This window comes from Neofelis nebulosa, chromosome 2 (genome assembly GCF_028018385.1).
Source record: "Neofelis nebulosa isolate mNeoNeb1 chromosome 2, mNeoNeb1.pri, whole genome shotgun sequence".
NCBI lineage: Eukaryota > Metazoa > Chordata > Mammalia > Carnivora > Felidae > Neofelis > Neofelis nebulosa.
The window spans coordinates 57,185,629-57,199,284 of NC_080783.1; the positions used below are offsets into that span (position 1 = coordinate 57,185,629).

At 40.4% G+C, this 13,656-nt stretch overlaps 1 long non-coding RNA gene across 2 annotated transcripts in view; it reads right to left on the reverse strand.

The window, feature by feature from the left end:
* Positions 1 to 12,436: 12,436 nt before the first annotated feature.
* Positions 12,437 to 13,656, reverse strand: part of LOC131502407 (uncharacterized) — a 94,966-nt gene continuing 93,746 nt past the window's right edge. The window contains exon 5 of one of the 2 annotated variants that reach the window (XR_009257046.1): positions 12,437 to 12,763. This is a non-coding gene — a long non-coding RNA (uncharacterized LOC131502407). The remainder of the gene's footprint in view (positions 12,764 to 13,656) is intronic. The other variant, XR_009257045.1, reaches the window with a different exon arrangement.

Consider the following 13,656-nt stretch of genomic DNA (forward strand, 5'->3'; position numbering starts at 1 on the left):
GTGGGAAATTTTATTGTATAAGTTGATGGCTTAATTACTCCTGAAGAAAGTACCACATTTCTTTATTTAGAAAAATAGTTCCTTTGTTTAGGAAAATCAACTCTTCCTTTGCCTCACCCTAGCACTTAGTTAACATCCCATGTCATTTTCATGAGCTATTGATATTGGGTTGCAGCCACCATATATTGATTTATCTCTGTCTCCCACCAAGACAGTGACTTTGTTAGGATGTGTTCAGCTACATTAAAAAATATATAAATACAGTGGTTTGATCAATATCTTCTCATATGTCACAAAGTTCACAAGTAGTATCTGCACAATTGGTATGTTCACTTTAAACCATCAAGGGCCAGGCCCCTTCCAGCTCTTTGCTCCACCGTCTTAACATGTGGCTTTCATCCCCAGGGTTTCATCAAGGAAGGAGAAAATGACAGAGATGTAGGAAGAAGTGGAGCCTTTTTCAGAAAAGGAAACCTTTCCCAGAAATCCTTAGCAAAATTCTACTTCGTCAAAACTAGGTTATTCTTAACTGCAAAGGAGAGTAGAAAACAGAGATGTTATAAGGGTATAATGCCATCATGAACAAAATAAGGTTCTGTGGGCAAGGAGAAAGGAAAGGACCAGAGATTAGGTAGATGGTGCATTGTATGCCACAGCCATGTACCTGGCAACTCTGCCATATGTGTTTGTTGAAATGAGTTATAGATGATGCAAAGATGATGCTCTCAATTTTTCTAACACACACACACACACACACACACACGCACGCACACACACAGCAAAGCTCTCCATAATGTTTTTTCTGAAGACTAGGAAGATGATAAACTTTCCAGATGCTCCTGTATAAACAGTAATTAAAGTTCCTTGGACAGGGGCGCCTGGGTGGCTCAGTCAGCTAAGCAGCCAACTTCGGCTCAGGTCATGATCTCACAGCATGTGAGTTCGAGCCCCATGTTGGGCTTGGTGCTGACAGCTTAGAGCCTGGAGCCTCTTCAGATTCTGTCTCTTTCTCTTTCTCTCTGCCATTTCCCTGCTCACACTCTCTGTCTCTCAAAAATAAATAAACATTAAAAAAATTTAAAGTTCCTTGGACATTTTCTTATTTGAAAAATGACAAGCACACTAGACCTTGAGGAGAAAACCTGGGTTCTGGAACTGATTCTGGTACCAATGATGTTATTTTCCCTCTCTGGGCCTCAGTTTCCTAACTGGTCTCACTGCCTACAGTCTTGCTACTTCTTCAAGTCCATTCTCCATCTAACAGATACATATCTCTCCACTGCTCAAAAACCTTCAGTGGCTTGGGTTGAAACCAAAGTCTTCTGGATCTATCCTTGTCTATGTCTCCCACATCATCTGGTACCACTCTTCCCTTTGCTCCTTCACTCTGCCACACTGGCCTCCTTTGTTTCCCTAACTACTTCAGGCTCACTGTTGGCCTTTGCACTTGCTCCCCTCTTCAGAATGTTCTGCCCCAACATCTTCAGTGACAGGCTTCTTCTTATTGTTCATTTCTCAGTTCAGATGTCACCTCTTAGCAATGATATCTAAACTACAATCTTCCACCCAAACCTTCTCTATCACCCCATTTATTATAGAACCCTGTTTATTCCCTTCAGAGCATATATCACAGGCCCTTAATTATCTTGATAATTTATTTATTTGTTTATTGTCTGACTCCCACTGAGAATGTAAATTTCTTAATAAGCACAGGGACTTCTCTCTTATTCGCCATGGGTAATTCTGGCATGGTTTCTGTCAAGTCCACATACAACAAATATTGTTGAGTGAATGAATGAAGAATGAAAATCTCAAATTTGATCTCACAGTTCCCTTCCAACTCTAAAACCCTATGACTTCTGTCTCATAGGGTGACTATGTGCATGAAATGAGGTAATATATGTAAGCGTTTAAGCTAGTAAACAGTACACTAATGTTAAGGCTATTTTAAAAATAGTGTGATATAGGGCAATTTGTAAACTGTTAAACAAAATTTGGCTCTTTGAACATTGTTTACAAAACAAAGCTGGAGATGATAAAAATTAGATCCAGAGCAAATGAACCATTTTGAAACAAAGTGTTTTCCAAAAAGGTGATATTCTGGAAAACAATACCAACAGAGTAATTTTTCCCTCAATCGGCTCTGTTGAAAGTAATATTCTTCCCCTACCCTATAATATTTGAGGTAGTTCTATTTGCAAGTCATTTCTAAAGGGCAGCAATTTATTTTGTATTAGTGATTCTGTGAACTGCAGATCCCACTCTGTGAGATCATAAATCTCTGTAATATCTGCCAGATATGAAACTGCATTGATGTGAGTTCAAGATTATAGAAGACATACCCATTTAAAAACTTTCATTGGCCCAATTGTGTTTCCAGATGGAGTACTGGACAAGAAATGGAACCTGAGAGTCTGCCTCGATGTTCTTTAGTGGTCTGCCAGACTTAGCAGGAGCCAGTCAATACTTATCTTAATGATAGAACAAGTGTGTAATGATTCCCAAGCACTGATTTGAAGCAGTCACCTCATTTCACTTGAACACTCATTAGAACATTCATTAGAATTTTGTTAGGAATACCAGGCCTCATGTCGCTCTCTACATCTAAATAGCCAGTGGCTCCCCCAGCCCCTATCTTCTGGCCCTCAGGACACCACAACATGGCCCAGCCTAATTCCTAAGCACATGATGTCTCTGCTCCTATGTGTAACCACTATATTCCAGCCAAAGTGAATTGAATTGTCAGAATATGTCTGATACTCTCTTACCTGCCTGGCTCTGCCATGCAGTCCCCAACTCGAGATTCCCCTTCTACAACCCCCACCATCCCTACTATACAAAAAAATTACCTCCTTCTTAAATCCTACAGTCTTCCTCTTGGAAGCCATCTCTCCATAGTCTTTAATTTAATTTAATTTAATTATATTATAATATAATTTATAATAATTTAATTTATTTAATTATAATAATTACAAGTTGCATTTATTGAGATAATGCACCAAACACTGTTCTAAATATTGTCCATAGCTTATCCTACAGCCTTCAGATAACTCCGTAAGTACTACTGTAATTCCGCTTTCCAGATGAAGATGCTGGAGTCAAAAGGAGCTATGAACTACTACATAGCTAGTACATGCCACGGTTGACTCAAGAATAGACATATGACCTCTAGAACCAGTGACGTGCAGGTGCCAGCTTGGACCAGCTTGAGAGAGCCAACAGTATCTCCTTCCAGCTCTGCATTGGGTGACGTCGTACTGGTAGCTTAACATAGGCTGTAGTGAGAATATCTACACCATGGAAAAGGCATGAGCCACAAACCATTACAGCCCTCATTTTATTCCAGACCATCACTTGTTAGACATCTACCAGTACACCACTGCCTAAAGCTTGCCCTCTCAACCATTGCATCACACTGCCTCGCCTATTTGCGTAAACATTTTTCCCACTAGACTGTGAGTTCCTCCAGGCAAGGGACTATGTCACACTCATTTATATCTCATGCTTTCTGGGCACATTGCCTTCTTTTCCACAGTAAGTATGCAATACACAGTTATTGGAATGATTCATAATTCATTGCTAAAGTAGCTAATACCAATTATGAGATGAAAATACTTACATACTTAATGCTATTATAAGATGAAAAACATAGTGGTAGCTTCTCTTCTAGTTAAACAAAATATTTCTCACTTTAAAAAATTTTATATACTTTACATATTTATGCCTTTATTATAAGGGACTGACATGATTATGGAAGCTGAGAAAACCCATGATCTGTCTTCTGCAAGCTGGAGATCCAGAAAAGCCAGTGGTAGAGTTCCAGTCCAAGCCCAAAGCCCCGGGAACCAGGAGAACCTGTGGCATAAGTTCTAGTCCAAATTGAAAGGCCTGGGAGTGAAAATCCTATCAATGGTGTTTAAGTTCCAGTCTGAAGGCAGAAGACCAATGCCCCAGCTCGAACAGTCAGTCAGAAAGAAGAAAATTTCCCTTCTTCCCTCTTTTTGTTTTATTCAGTCCTTCTGTGGGTTGGATGAGGCCCAGTCACATTAAGGAGGTCAATCCGCTTTACTCAGTTTCAGGATTCAAATACTAATCTCCTTTCTAAACACCTGTGCATACACACCCAGAAATAATGTTTAACCAGATAACTGGGCATCCTGTGGCCCAGTCAAATTGACAAATAAAATTAACCATTACACTAACCAACAAATAGGAGGGATGCTGGGTAATGATTGGCCTTTTCCCAACCTCATCAGACCTCTGGGATCTTACCTTACCCCAAGAACTGCTCCCTTCAGGAGTCCCCACCGGCAGGATCTGCCTCCTCACCTTCCTTTGGCTCAGACCCCTCAAACAGGCACCCTATAGAGGTCATATCTGAGCTTTCTGTGCCTCTAGCATTGGGCAGATTAAACTGTTGACTTCTCCCAGGAAGGGGCCTGTCTGTAGGCCTCCCATGCACCCCCCCCCCCCAGTGCCCACCCCATCCCACATGCCTAAACTTGTTCTCCTGTCCCTACTGGGGACTCTCAGCATGCCATATGACAGAGACAATGTTTTATGCTTTGTTTTGTTTTGTGACCAATCTTAAGCTCTTTGAGGGCAAATACTACATTTTTCATCTGTTCTTGTCCTGTTGCCTTTAGCATAGTGCCGGCCCCAAAGCAGGGATTGTCTGAGAATAAAAGAAATTATGCCATATCAGAGGACAGTCAAGTGTTCCGACAGCCTCTATGGGGCACCTAAAAGGAACAAGGAAATAGCAGCAGCAAAATGTCTACCTGGAAGAGTAGGAAATGGCATAATCCAGAGGGGTTTCACTTTATTTAGTTAGCACTCAATAATATTTACTATGTACCAGGCGTGATTCTATGCACTTCTAAAATAATAAGTCATATTTAATCTTGAGGAAACAAATAGGTTGAATAACTTGCCTGCAGTCAACAGCTGAACTGCACAAACCAAACAGTGTGGCAGCAGACTCCTGCTCTTGACCAGGACCTGCTGCTGTTTTTGTGAACCAAACAGTTATGAGGGAAGCCGGCAGTCAGGCCAATGGGGCAGATTCAAGTTTGGGGAATGACTTCTGGACGAGGAGCCTGGGAGGCAGAGTGCTAGGGAAGCCTGGGATACACAGAGCTTGATGGAAGCAAAGATGCAGACTGTTCTCACCAAACACAGGTGCAACGGGGACCAACAGGGGCAAAGCCAATGGAAGTAGGTTCTTAATGCCAATCTCACTGTCTTTAGAGAACAGAAAGAAACTGACCCATCCTTCTCACACTGTTTGGTGGCTAGGGGCAGGCTCTGGGGGCAGACAGCCCTAGCTCTGGATCCCAGTTCCACTGCTGAATGGCTGTTGACCTTGGACAAGTTACTTAGCCTCACCGAGCCTCAGTTTCTACCCTGAGGGACTGTTCTAAGGACTAAATGAGATAATGCATTGTAGAAGGCCCTCAACTTAGTAAGCACTTACTAAATGTTGGTTTCTATTATTATTACTGTTGTTACTCATTTCAAATCCCCTTTGGCCTTGTCTGAGCTGATGTAGCAAATTTAAAATTTGTAATTGGCTCCTACAGTATGTCTCGTCCTGGCCTTGGGCCAAATATATCTTCATTATGAGGAATTTGTTCATTCTCAAATTTTTTGTGTGTGCTTACTGTGTGTATGCGCCAAGAACTATCTTTGATGCTTAAGAGACAAAGATGAATAAAGCACTTTGTGCTTTAGGGTAAATAAAAATGCAAAAAAAAAAAAAAAGACTTAGAGGTGATTGTAATAAATGGTATCCCAGTGGTATAAATGAGTCACCATAGAATAATGGAGAATAGAGTGCCAGCTGATGGGAGGGGTTTGGGATCTTCATATTTGAGCTCAGTGTTGAGGGGTGAGCAGGACCTCATAGGTGGCAGGGGAAGGGAGTGGCTGGCATTCCCAAGGAAGGCACAGAATGAGCAAAAGCATAGAAGTGAAAAGGAACAAATTATTTGTCATGGTTGTGAGTAGGATTGTAGCAGGAAATGAATTTGGAAAAGGAGGCAGGGGTCAGATCCTGTAGACAGTAGAACAGTGCTGAGGGACTTTATGTAGTTTTAATTTGATTTAATTTAATTATCTCATGTTAGATTTAATTTAATTTGCATTTTAGAAAGATTATTTTGGCAATAGTTTTAAAAATTGATTAATAGTGTCATCTCAACTTCAGTAAAAACTTTAGTGATTTGCATATGCTAATCACAACCTTTGTCCTTAAACATGTATCTCCTGTACTCTAAATTCCTTAATATTTTTCTTTTATTTTTATTTATTTTTTTTTAATTTTTTTTTCAATGTTTTTTATTTATTTTTGGGACAGAGAGAGACAGAGCATGAACGGGGGAGGGGCAGAGAGAGAGGGAGACACAGAATCGGAAACAGGCTCCAGGCTCCGAGCCATCAGCCCAGAGCCCGATGCGGGGCTCGAACTCACGGACCGCGAGATCGTGACCTGGCTGAAGCCGGACGCTTAACCGACTGCACCACCCAGGCGCCCCAATATTTTTCTTTTAATTAGCTGCCTTTTTTCCCCTCAAAATTATTTTAAAATAAGCTTTATATCACAGGCATAAGTGAGAAGTCAGTGTCATTTGCCTTAAAAGTGAACACAGTGGTAGTCATATTAACCAAATAATATTATAAAATTTGATCCAGATACTTTTCAAAAGTGTTGAGTCTGAAGACTGTTCTAATTTTGTCTTTTAACGCTTGCAAAGTAGCTTCGCTAAAATGCTCCCCAGAAAAGTTGTAGTGGGCAGAAAGATGGGTGACATAGAGGTGAGGGAGTTGAAGAAGCTAAAAGTACGAAGTGGGAAAAATAGAAATAGAGGAGGCAAAAAGACAGTTCAAGGCATGGGGGCTAACGGATAGGAGATTTCCACATGGACTATATTTTCACTCCTCTGAACCTTTGCTTCTGCTGAAATAGCCATCCCAAACCCTCCAGTGTCTTCTTTCTTTCATCCAAATTACTGTTCTCTCCCACGTGTTTCCACAAAATTGTTTTTATAGCTGGTATGTCTCTGTAGTCCTTGCCAGTGAAGTTGTGTGTTGCAAGCTTTGTATTTTTGAGAACTTAGCAGTTGCCTACAGTGAGTGTTCAGTTGAAAAAAAAATGACAAGAACAAAAATTAGTTCAGCAAGTGTCAGATGGATGTGAAGGATATACTAGCACCAGCATGAGACTTCCTTCTTGATCCAATTAGATAAACTGGGTAAAGAACAGAAAAGGCAATAAGTTTCTGATCACATGACCCAGTTATGAGTCCAAATTGCCTGGAAGCATCTTACACTTTGGGAAACATGGATTAGAGCAGGAGTTTTAAAACTTCTTTGATCAGGACCTATAGAAGAAATACATTTTATATCTGGAGCCAATGAGAATAAGAGCACACACACACACAACTAAAGAAAAGATAATTTAGGCAATAATAGTCACCCTTACTCTGTATACCATGCTGCAGTATGCTTTATCCCATGTTGTTGTCTTTCCTTTTTTTCTTTTTTAAAATGTTGATCGTGGAATGCTAAATTGATTTCAACCCCCCCCCCCCACCCCAGAACTGGCTTGTGAAAAACTCATACTTTGAATATTTCTGAATTAAGGGAAGAAGGACTGGTGGTAAGGAAACAACAAAAGAGGCTATTGTAATCATCCCAGCAAGAAATGATGGGTCCTACTGGATGCTAGTGGCAATAGAAACGAAATAGAGATAAAATTGACAGTGTGATTACACTCGCCTTTAAAACATTGTAACATTTCCCATAGGGCGGTGGAATTTATAAATCCATTTATTACGAGTTAGTTTAATGTGATTGAGCTCTCTAGCAATTGGTCAACTTTGGGGTGACTTTTGATGGGAAAGTAGCACTTCTGGGAAAATTGGCTGGTGGCATCAACCTTGCAAAGCAACACATTCGATCAGATTCAAATCTGAGCATTTTTTTTTTTTATGACGGAAAGCTTTCTATTTGCATATTCCATTCACATCATGCTCTTCAAGAAATCTTCAACCGTGGGCACACTTGGGTTTTTAAGTCTGTACAGCAATTGTTGTCTTGGATGATAGCTTGTTTTGTAACCCTCTGGTAGCCACACGAGTGTGACAGTGATGAAATTAAAATTGTAATTACATTGTGCTCATATTGTTTGTTCGAGTGAGACTTAATGACTGAGTTCCCTTGAGCGAATTGCCAAATATGAGAACATTTCAAGTCTTAAAGCAAGGAAAAATACACTTTCTTGAACGGCTCCGGAAAGGCCACCTCTATTTACAAGTGTGGCTATAAAATAAACAATCTTCACCTTTAATTTACGTTCACTACCACACCAAGATGCTTAGGTGTTAAGAAAGGACTGTACGACGATGCATTTGCCAGACAAAAAGCTTTCCCCGTTATTAATGACTGGCGGTGCCCCAGTGTAATCAAAGGGCACAGCTGCGGTGATATACAGCAGTGACAAACCTCAGGATCTTTCCTTCTCGATGCTAACCTAACAGCTAGCAGCCAAGAACTTCAGCGCTGTATATCTACAAGATAAATAGCGTAAGATATGAATATACGTATTGCTTACAGTCTTGAAAAGTATTGTTATATCCCCCTCCACAATCATTCTAAATATGACGCCAGTGCATTTTTCACCATTTCAGTACAAAGCTTGTTGTTTGTAAATGGCAATAGTTTTCTAGTGGAGATTTAAAACCCTCCAACTGTCCCACTTACTGCAGGCTGATTTGAAAACTGGTGCCTATGCTGCAGATGGTGTCAGTAGAGCAGGTTTCCAGAGATTCATAACCCCTTTTACGTTGACAGGCAGCATCAAAAGAAGGAATCACTTCAGGAATATACGAGAAATCATTTTTATTTTTACTCCTCGATCATGCCAAGATGATCTAGAGGGAAAACTGAAAGTCACTCATGATATGAATTTGACATGAAGGAATCCGTAAGAGGAATTCACTGGTGTTTTTATTTCCAGCTACTAAGCCATTTTTTTTCCCTCTCTCTCCTGCTTTGAACTTGTGACCAGTAAGTGCCATATTTTGCTTTGCTAAGAGTTCAAGAAATGCATTTAATTGGGAGTTATGGCCAAGGTAAAACACAGACTAAATAACCAACTTGAAAAGAGGTTAGCTTTCTGCACTTACTCAGGTGTGAATTCCTGCGGAAAAATTCTATAATCACTGATCAGGTTTCCATTAAAAATAAAGTGAACAAAACCACTGAATGGACAAAGCAAGGTCTTTTCCCAGATCAATAGCAAAGACACGTCCATGCACACACAGAGGAAGTCAGTGCAGCTCCATGACCTTTTCATGAACTTTCTGGGAGACGGAAAGATCATTCAAAGGGCAGAGGTCAGCGTTCATGCTGGTCACAAACAAAAATCAGATTTAACCTCGTAATGAAGGATTCAGGGCTCTCACCTACTGATGCAAATCAAATACTAACATTGTATATTTTCTTACATTATCTACTGCAGAAGAAACTGCTTTTGTATTTGAAGCCTATATTAACATTTATTTACCAGCTCATATTATTTTGCTATTTTTTATCAAGCATCACCAGATTGAAAACTGGAAGACCTCAGTCAAGATGGGAATCTTTAGCTCATGGAGAAGAACAGATGCTCAAGATGTCCTCTCTGGGTTCTCCCCCCCCCCCCCCCCACGAGCTCCAGGGCACACAGCACAGAGGAAAGAGCAGCGTTCTCGAAATGCAAGATAACAGGGAGTTAAGAAGAGAGCTCCAGTTAGAAATAAATTGCATAGGTCATGAGGGGAAACCTGAGTGTTGCTACTCTGTGGACCCGACCCACCACACAAAGCTCTCAGTTTTTGCTCCAGAGACGTTCAGGGCAGAAGAGATAGCAGTGGGGATGACTAGGACTCTAGGGCATTTGACAAAAGAGCCATGTTTTCAGTAGCCCAGACTCAGGTCAGCATCACTGGGAAAACCCAAAACCGACATGGCTTCCTGGGTGGAAGGTGTCCACCCGAAAGTGCTAACCAGTAACTTTTCTTGCCGGTATTCTTCAACAAAGGAGAACCCGAATAGACCAAAGTCTTTCAGAATCAATTAGTGATAAGGCACTTTGGGGGGGGGGGCTTTGAGAAATCAGGCAAGTATCAGAATACAGGAATCCTACTATTCAGAGAAAATGAGTATCTTAGCTATCAATCCAGAAGAAAAGGCATTTTCAGAGAAACCGATGCAACCACTACATGGCACAAATGGCTTTGCATCTCTCTATGGACGGGGTGTGGTAGTTCAAGGTTAGAAAGTTCCGAAGCCTTTAATAAATGCACCTGTAACATATAGCAAAATCTGGGCACTATCTTGTATTCTAACATGTGTCCTAAAGACACATGCTATTCTTGCCTGTCCATTGTTATATTTTCCTGGGTACAACATTTAATTTTCTTAATCAATTGACATATGACATAAGCAAATTTCAACACATCTGAAATCTATTTCTACCAGTAGTTTTTCTGTGAAACTTTAATTCTCAATACTTCGTGTTAAGTTGGAAATTAGCTCTTAGCAAAACAATTTATGTGAGCATGTGGGGAGTGGGATGGACCAGGGAGAGTGGATGCCTAATAAGCCTATAGAACTTGACATCTAGAGAAAATACTTGAGAGAGCATTCCAGCTTTCCCTCTTTGTCTTCCAGAAAAGAGACCAATGTTTGGTGATAGAGTATGTATGTGTGTGGGGGAGGAGGGTTGAGGGATGCTGACCAATCAGAACAGAGACAGGCCCTGACCAATCAGAATGAACTGTGGGTCTAGTGCTGCGGCAGGATCCCAAAACTCTGCCTTAAGTACCAGTTAAAATGCTTTGGCTGCTGAACCTGGGAGGGTGGAGGATATACTGGAGAGGGACTGTTAGCTCAGGTAATAGATAACATACAGTATCAGACACAGAGAATCCTCTTAGACTTGGGAAAAAGATGGTGTTTGGTTAAATACCCATCTGCCTGGGTTAGAATCCTGACTCTACCACTTACAATATAAATACTCTTGGACAAATTAATTAACTTCTGTAGGCCTCGCTGTATTCGTCTGTGTAATGGGGATAATAATGGTAACCTCATAGGACCATATAGAGAATCACATAAAATGCTACACTAAATGCTTTATGTGCACTCTTCATCTACCCATAGTGACCCTCTTAGGTGGACAACCGTTTACTATCTGCATTTTACAGATGAAGAAATGGAGGTTCTGGAAGGCTGAAAAACTTGCCACCATCTCACATTTGGTAAGAGGTAGAAAAGGGACTCAATCCAGGAAGTCCTGCATGGAGCCCTGTGTCAACCTCACAGTCTGGCCCCAGAAACTATTCTATGTTGGCCTTAATGGCTCTGCTTAAATGGCCTCCCACTGAGAGCCATAGTATTTATTTAAAATAAATAAGCTGCTTATAAAAGGACTTAATGTAATGGATTTCTGCCTAGCTTTTTCCAGAGAGGCCAACGTGTCCAAGTTTACACAACTAATTAGTGGCAAAACTGCATTAAAGGTCCATCTTCTGGCCCTTACTGCAGTGTTCTTTCTACCACACACGCAGCCGTGAATATAGCTTTCAAAACAGATTGTAAGACTGCTCTGTGAAGGACGGCATAGTGGATAAAAATGAGGACTCCTGAGTTAGACTGCCTGAATTAGAATCCTGATTCAACTGATGTGTCTCTGTGCCTTATTTTGTTCATCTGGAAAATGGGTATGATAATATGATCTATTTCCTCAGGTCATTGTGAAGATTAAGTGAGGAATGCGTGTAGAAAGAACATTTAGAACAATGCCAGGGACTTTAAAACCACTCAATAAATGTTAGCTATTATTATTTTTTCATTCAAGCACATAGCCGCTATGTAATCAGATCAACAGCCAAATTTCAGAAACTTTGCCTTGCACTTTCCAGAAATATGCTGGGTCGAGAGGACTAAAGTGGGTACATGGTGGACTGAAGTACTAAATTAGAAGGATAAAGAGTTATTTAAAGTCTCCTGAAGAAGAATGGTTAAGCCTTAGTTCTGAAATCAGATAATACTTCAAAGAATCTTGGTAACATTATAGAGAAGGAGGTCTGAGAAAGTATTATAGTTGAAAAAGGAAAAAAATTAGAGGGGAACCCATGAAAGCATATCATACCCCAGTGACAGTAAATTTTACTAAGGGAAGGTTTAGGTTTGCAAGAATCCTGATATTATTCAGATCAGAAATAGAAAGCAAACTCAGCTAAATATAATTTATGTGAAACATTTTAAATGTCAATTTTTTAAAGGAAATATATTACGGAACATAATATAAATGTATATTGGAATGAATGAAGAATTATAATTAACCTGAAATAAATATTAAGTCCAATTTTGAGGGGAGAGGGCATAAAGATTTCAAAAATCTATTTCCCTTTCATCGACTTCCATAAAATTTTTTTAATTCTTCACAGAGCACAGTGAGCAAGTTTCTGCTTCTTCTCCCTTTTAATGTGTTCAACTTGGTTTTAAGCACGCATCAGAAAGCAGCTTACAATGAAAGCCTTTTGTCGTCTGTAGACAGAAATGTCAGAAGCTGAGCCCTGGCCAATACAAGGTATAAAAGAATTCCCCCTGATGCCATCTGTCCTTCAAGGTCAAGCCCTGCACAGCTGCATGCTCAGGATGGCCTAGGATCACCTGGGTAACCTCTGGGTGACGTTCGTATTTGAGATGGGACCTGAAATGGGGAAGAAAGAGGAGAAATAGCAACATGATACTTAACAGATTCTGGTCTGAGTGATCACACATTTGGCTTTCTGCAAGGCATAAATCTATTATCTTCAAAACTGGCCTGCTTGCATTGCTGGCATTCCTCCTAAGCAGCTGCAAATGATAAGCCTTACTCTACATAATTTTCTTCAAAGTACCTTAGCGATATGATTAACCATACAGATACATGTGATGGACCCTATTTTCCCCGTTTCAGTGTGGAAGGTTCAGAGATTTCAGTGACTCACTCCATTTTTTACTGACTCTACAATGAGTCCTGCAAAGCTGCCTCATTCTACAGAGATTCAGATTCCAATAATGAAACCGTATCTTAAAAAAATAATAAACTTCAAAAAAATTACACAACTGGACTATGCACTATAATCTACCATTCTATTTTTCCTCACATGGGGATTTTTTTCCCCCTACAACATTGTGTTAAACAAAGTGGTTTCAACCAAGAGCTTCCGGACAAAGAAGTATGTTGGCACTGGTTTCTGGCAGTGCTTGAATAAGGTTAGCACCTATCAAGAACTAGGGGCCTTAGATAAAATTGCTCTCAGGGCTTTGGGGTAAAGAAAAAATTTTAAACCAAATGGAGCCCTCCTTTCCCAATCTATTAAACAATCCTAGAATCAGAATCATGTAATTTAGAGGGGTCTATGGTAATGTGCTGAAGCTGATGTGTGACTGGTGGCAGAGTCAGCTGGTCCTATCTCCTCCCACTTTTGGTAGCATCAAATTAGGCATGGCACTTTTACACTTCGAACACTGTGAAAATGCTTCTTCCTCCTACCTTCCCAGGAGCTGGTTGCTATGTATTTATCAAGTACCATGGGTTTAACAGGGCCATGGATTCAG